Below are 5,845 nucleotides of genomic sequence, written 5' to 3'. Positions count from 1 at the left end.
TTGTTGAGTAGGGAAGATTAAGTCGACTTGTAGGTGTTGTACAATCTAATCGATTCGGCTCCGGGACCCAAACTTTCCTAGGATTGTAAGATATAACCCAACTCAATCCATCACAACAATAATTGCTTGCTTATAATTTGAGAACATGTTTGTATGATCATATCCCATGATTCCCCTATGATCCCATGACACCCTAGTGCCTTTAATCAATTGTTTACACCCCTTTAATTCATCTTGCTTGTTTATTTTCATTGCTATTTTAGTTTAGTAACCTTCTACATCAACCCAATTTGTGACACCCCTTAGCCACCACTAGTTACAATAGAAATCTCATTTCAACTCCCGTCCCTTGGGATCCGACCTTTACTTGCCTCTTTACTAATTGTAGAGTTGTTTGTGGAGCTATAAATTGTGTTTTGATTCGACCGTGACCAACGACCACATCTTAATTTGTGAACACTTAGCGGGATCGCATAAAAAATGGCGCTGTTGCCGGGGACGGTGTTTGTTTGATTTAGATTTCTTTTTATTGTCATTAGTTGTGTCTTTCTTCGCCTTGAGGAAGTAAAACTCCTCAAGGTTTGTTCTAATTGTTTTCGAGTTGTTTGATATTTTGCATGTCTAGAAGGGTACAAGGTGATTTGTTACCTTTCGACCGTGAAATCGAAAGAACCTTGACGAACAATAGGAGAGTTATTAGGAGGAATTTAAGAGGTATTAGTGAAGTTGTCCAACCCACTAGTGAGTTTGTCAATCCTTTCGCAATAGAAGGAGAAGAAAACCCATTACACAATACCCCACAAAATCCACCTACAATGCCAAAATTCTCGTCATACTCCATACTCACCGAGGAGAATCTACCAAATGGTACTCCTACACCGCAACATCTAACCGGAAATTTTATTGCCAAGTCCGCCTTCATCCAATTAGTTGAGAGGAGCCAATTCGGGGGGATGCCTAGTGAGGACCCTCATTCCCATATGGAAACCTTTTGCGACTATTGTGATGCTATCTCTCAAACGGGCGTGACTCAAGACCAAATTAGATGGGTCTTATTTCCTTTTTCCTTAATCGGCACCGCGAAGCAATGGTTGAAGGGCCTTGATAAGGCCACCCTTGGAATAGATTCTTGGAAGAAGTTGGCTCTAGCTTTCTACAAAAAATTCTACCCACCGGAAAAGACTAACATGCTAAGAGCTCAAATTACGGGTTTTAAGCAAAGGGATGAAGAGTCTTTGTATGAAGCTTGGGAGCGGTTTAAGGGAATTTGTCGCTCATGTCCTCACCATGGACTTAGCGAATGGTTTTTGGTGCAACAATTTTGGAATGGTTTATATGAAGATTCTAGGAACATTCTCAATATGGGATCAAATGGAATGTTCACCGAAGTTGATGACAATCAAACATGGAACAAGATTGAGGAAATGGCGGTCCATAACTCACAATATAGTAGACCTCGCAAGGCTACTAGAGGAGGAAAGCATGAAGTGGACTCCGTTACTCAATTGGGTGCTCAACTTAGTGCTCACATTGACACAATCAACTTGAAGTTTGAACAAGCTATGGCTAGACTTGAGGAAAACTCAAAATCATCAAAGCATCATGTTAATGCCATGACGGCATCCTCATCAATCCCAAGTGGGATATGTGAGAATTGTGGAACTTTGGGACATGACCAAGGTGAATGTAGGGGAACAAATGAACAAGTGAATGCTTTCCAAGCATACAAGAATGGTACCCCTTATTCCAACTTTTACAATGAAAACACCAAATTCCATCCAAATCTCTCATACAAAAGCCAAAATGTTCAAAACCCTCAAACAACATACACTCCACCACCCATGAGAAACCAAAATCAAAGACCCTTTTACAATCAAAACCAAGGTTACAAAAATCAAAATCCATACAATCACCAAAATGACCAAGGCTTTGATGTCCAAAAAGCGGTCCTCCAAATGCAAAAGAATCAACAAGAATTTTTCACTCAAATGCAAAAAGATAGCCAAGCAAAGGAAACCACCATCAACAACATTCTAGCTCACACCAAGATGTTGGAAACACAATTGACTCAACTAGCATCTTCAAGCTCACAAAGACAAAAGGGGCAATTACCACCTCAAAGTAATCCCCCTAGACATGAAACGGTTAGTGCCATTCACTTGAGAAGTGGTACAAGGTATGAAGCACCGAAGAAGCAAGTTGAGGATGAAGTTGTGGAAGCTAGTGAAAAGGAAGAACTTGTGCAAAACTCCAAAGATGGAGAATCATTAAAAGAAGAAAGTTCAAAGAAAAATCAAGACAATGCCAAGGAGAAGGAGCCCATTGTGATTAGACTCCCTTTTCCAAGTCGTCAAGCCAAGCCCAAATTTGATGATCAACTTGGAAAATTCATGGAAATTGTGAAGAATTTGGAAGTCTCAATTCCTTTCACAGAATTAATCAATCACGTGCCGACCTATGCGAAATACATGAAAGATATCCTCACAAAGAAGAAGTCGATCCAGAAGCTTGAGACTATTGCCTTCACTAAGGTGAGTAGTGCAATACTTCAAGGGAGTTCACCTCCAAAGTTAAAGGATCCGGGAAGCTTCTCAATACCGTGTACCATTGGCGACACAACGATCAACAAAGCCTTATGTGATCTAGGGGCTAGTGTGAGTGTCATGCCGTACTCGGTGAGTAAAAGGTTGGGGATGGGAGAGCTTAAATGCACCAATATCACGCTTCAAATGGCCGATAGATTGATGAAGACACCGTTAGGGATATGGGAAGATGTCCCTGTGCGAATTGGGAAGTTTTTCATCCCGGTGGACTTTGTCATTGTCGATATGGAGGAGGATTCCAACATTCCAATCATCCTAGGAAGACCTTTCCTACACACCGCCGGTGCGGTGATTGATGTGAAACATGGTGAGCTCACTCTAGAAGTGGGAGATGAAAGCATAACTTTTAATCTTGACAAGACTATGAGAGCTCCTCGTTTGCATGAGCCATGTTTCATGATTGATCATTATAGCCGAAAGGATGAAAGGAAGAAATCGGAACTCCAATGGAAGAAGAAAGTTGAAGATGCTCCATTCAAAGAGCAAGTGAATTGTGACAAGGAGAGCTTGCAAAGCTCATCAAAATCAACCAAGGAAGAAGAGGATGGCCTCATTGGCCAAGAGAAGAAATTGGGAGAGTTGTCTCCATCTAAGCAAGAGATTTTCAATGATCAACTCAATGAAGTTTGTGGTCTTTGGGACGACGAGTTTGAAGGGATTTTTAATCCCTACATTGGTAATGCCATCAATCAAGACCAACAACAAGGGCCAAGGTCTATTGAGAACCTCTACCATGATAATGAACAAGCTTTTGATTACTTCTTCAAGGTGTTGAGCAACATCAACAACACCTTGGACATGCCCCCTTGACATCTCATCAAGAATGAGAGTTTGGTGGAGTCCTCCCTAAACCACCACTTGTAAATATTTCTAACTCCCTAACTTACATTTTAATTCTTATATTGCATTTTTTGTCATCTTTGGATTTTTATTTACTTTGATAAAAATAATTGTCATGTTTGAGAGAAGTGAGGGAGGGACTAACGATTTCAATTGATGTGTAGTGCTTTTAACTTAGTGTGGGGATGGCAATTGCCTAGGCTATCCATGCCTTAGTAGTGCCCCCACAATGACGAACACAAGACTTGAAGAAAGAATGGAAGAACGGTATGGGAAATGCAGTGTGCACGGCTGGAACTGAATCCGTGTACACAGGGGAAGAATCCGAGCGGATTCCAGAGAATCCGCCCGTCTTGAAGAATCCGAGCGTATTGCAGATAAGACGCCCGTCCTGAACTGAGCTGAATTTTGGAAATTTGTTGATCGTGGATCGAATCCGGGCGTCTGTGAAGAATCCGCCCGTCTTGAAGAATCCGTCCGTCTTGTAAGAAAGACGTCCGTCTTTGCAGCTGAGGAAAACAAGCAAAATTTTCTGGACTGAAATCCGTCCGTCTTCAAGCAAATCCGCCCGACCCGTGTTCAGCAAATCCGAGCGGATTGTCACAAATTCGCCCGTCTTTAGGCGAGTTTTGCAAAGTTCAGAAAGAGCAGAATCCGCACGGATTGGGCAGAATCCGCACGGATTGCCCCTGCAGATTCGAAAATTTCGGTCTCTTTAAAACCCCTCCCACCTTCATTCATTCATTCATTTATAAACACTACCCACAACATCAAAACCCTCATCCTCTCCATCACAAAAACAAAAACCCTCAACAACATTCACCAAATACAAATCAAACCATCCTTCCAACAACAAATCAATCACTCCTTCCTCAACAAAAATCAAAACCAAGCACAAAATCTTCAACCTTTGAGTCGATTTTTGTTTTCATAAAGGCAAAGCCTTTCACCTTCAAATCGATCTGGGCATACTACAAATTGAAGATTTTTCATTCTTTTCTTGGTTAGTTCATCAATGGCAAGGACTAAGGGAGCAACAAAGGCAACAAAGGCACCAAAGGCTAAGGCACTCTCACAAAGGCAAAAGGCTCTTCAAACAAAGAAAGCATTGGCTATGGTGGTAGCAACACCAAACTTGGAAGTGCAACAACAACAACAACCTTCTATGGGAGCAATAACACGTTCTACTCCGGTAATTGATCAACTTTTGCATTATCCGGAGGTAACTTTTATTTCCGATACCCATAGAAATACCTTTGCCAAGTTTGCTATGAAGTCATTACAATCCACCAAATTCATATGTGAAGATACCTTAAAAAAATTGGGTGTTCTTGAACAAACAAAAGCCTTTTTCAATGTCATGGGGTTGAAGAAATTGTTTGAAACAAGGGAATTGACATACCCCTCCCTTACCTTGGAATTTTTAAGTTCTTTGAAAGTCACCAAAGTTGAGAATAGGGAGAATCTCGAGTTTCGTCTAGCTAATGTTAGTAGACGCATTACCTTTAGGGAATTGGGTGAAATTTTGGGTCTTAGTGATGAACCGAGTTATTTTAAGAGTTATGGAAAGTATGACCCCGAACCTCTTTAGGAGGTAATCTCCGGGAAGAAATTTGAGGATTTTCATGCGAGTCGTGCTCTTTTGGTCCACCATCCAGGCATAAGAGTATGGCACAAGGTCGTGGGTAACACCATAATTGCTAGGAAAGATACCAACCATTTCACAAGACAAGATTTTATTCTCCTTGAATCGGCTTTGAATATCGGAAGAGTACACACCAAGCCTTACAATTCTTTGAGGCTCTTGGTAGATAGATGGCTCAATATTGATTGTGGGAAGAAGGGCACGACCGTTATTGTCAATGGCGGCCTAGTTACACTCCTAGCCAAGCACTTTGATCCTAACTTCAATAAGGATAACAAGTACAAAGCAAAGGAGGGTGGCCATCTTGTTGAGATGTATACTATGATTCACAAGTTCAAGTGGGTTGCCCATAACCCCCTTGACACTAAGTATGGATGGCTCACTAGAGAAGCTAGATCGTTCACCTTGCCTTCAAAGATTTGCCGTCTAAGCGTCCACCGGACCAATTATCTACTTCCCCTTTCCAAAGAAGCCGAGTATATCGTTCAACAATAAAAGGGTGATCTTGAAATGCCCTCCTCTTCCATTGTCATACCACCTTACCCCTTTAAGTATGAAGAGTTCAAGCCGGAAGGAGTTGAAGTTGGGAAAGACTATGTGACTCTTCTCATGCAAGCAATGCACAAGCAAGCCTATGAAGATCGGAAAAATGCCTACTTGGCTCAATATCCACCCCTCCTACATTTAGCTAGGCAAGGACTACTTGATCCATCTTGTCCTTTGCCTAGTTGGGCGGATAGAGAAGTCTTATTTCCGG

At 41.6% G+C, this 5,845-nt stretch overlaps 1 non-coding gene across 1 annotated transcript; it reads right to left on the bottom strand.

The window, feature by feature from the left end:
• Positions 1-1,187: 1,187 nt before the first annotated feature.
• On the bottom strand, positions 1,188-1,294 carry LOC141634651 (small nucleolar RNA R71). Its single transcript, XR_012539377.1, has one exon. It is a non-coding gene; the product is annotated as a small nucleolar RNA R71 (small nucleolar RNA).
• Positions 1,295-5,845: the final 4,551 nt, after the last annotated feature.

This window comes from Silene latifolia, chromosome Y (genome assembly GCF_048544455.1).
Source record: "Silene latifolia isolate original U9 population chromosome Y, ASM4854445v1, whole genome shotgun sequence".
Lineage (NCBI taxonomy): Eukaryota > Viridiplantae > Streptophyta > Magnoliopsida > Caryophyllales > Caryophyllaceae > Silene > Silene latifolia.
Note: the sequence above shows the minus strand (reverse complement) of the source record. Positions and strands in the feature narration are given on the sequence as shown.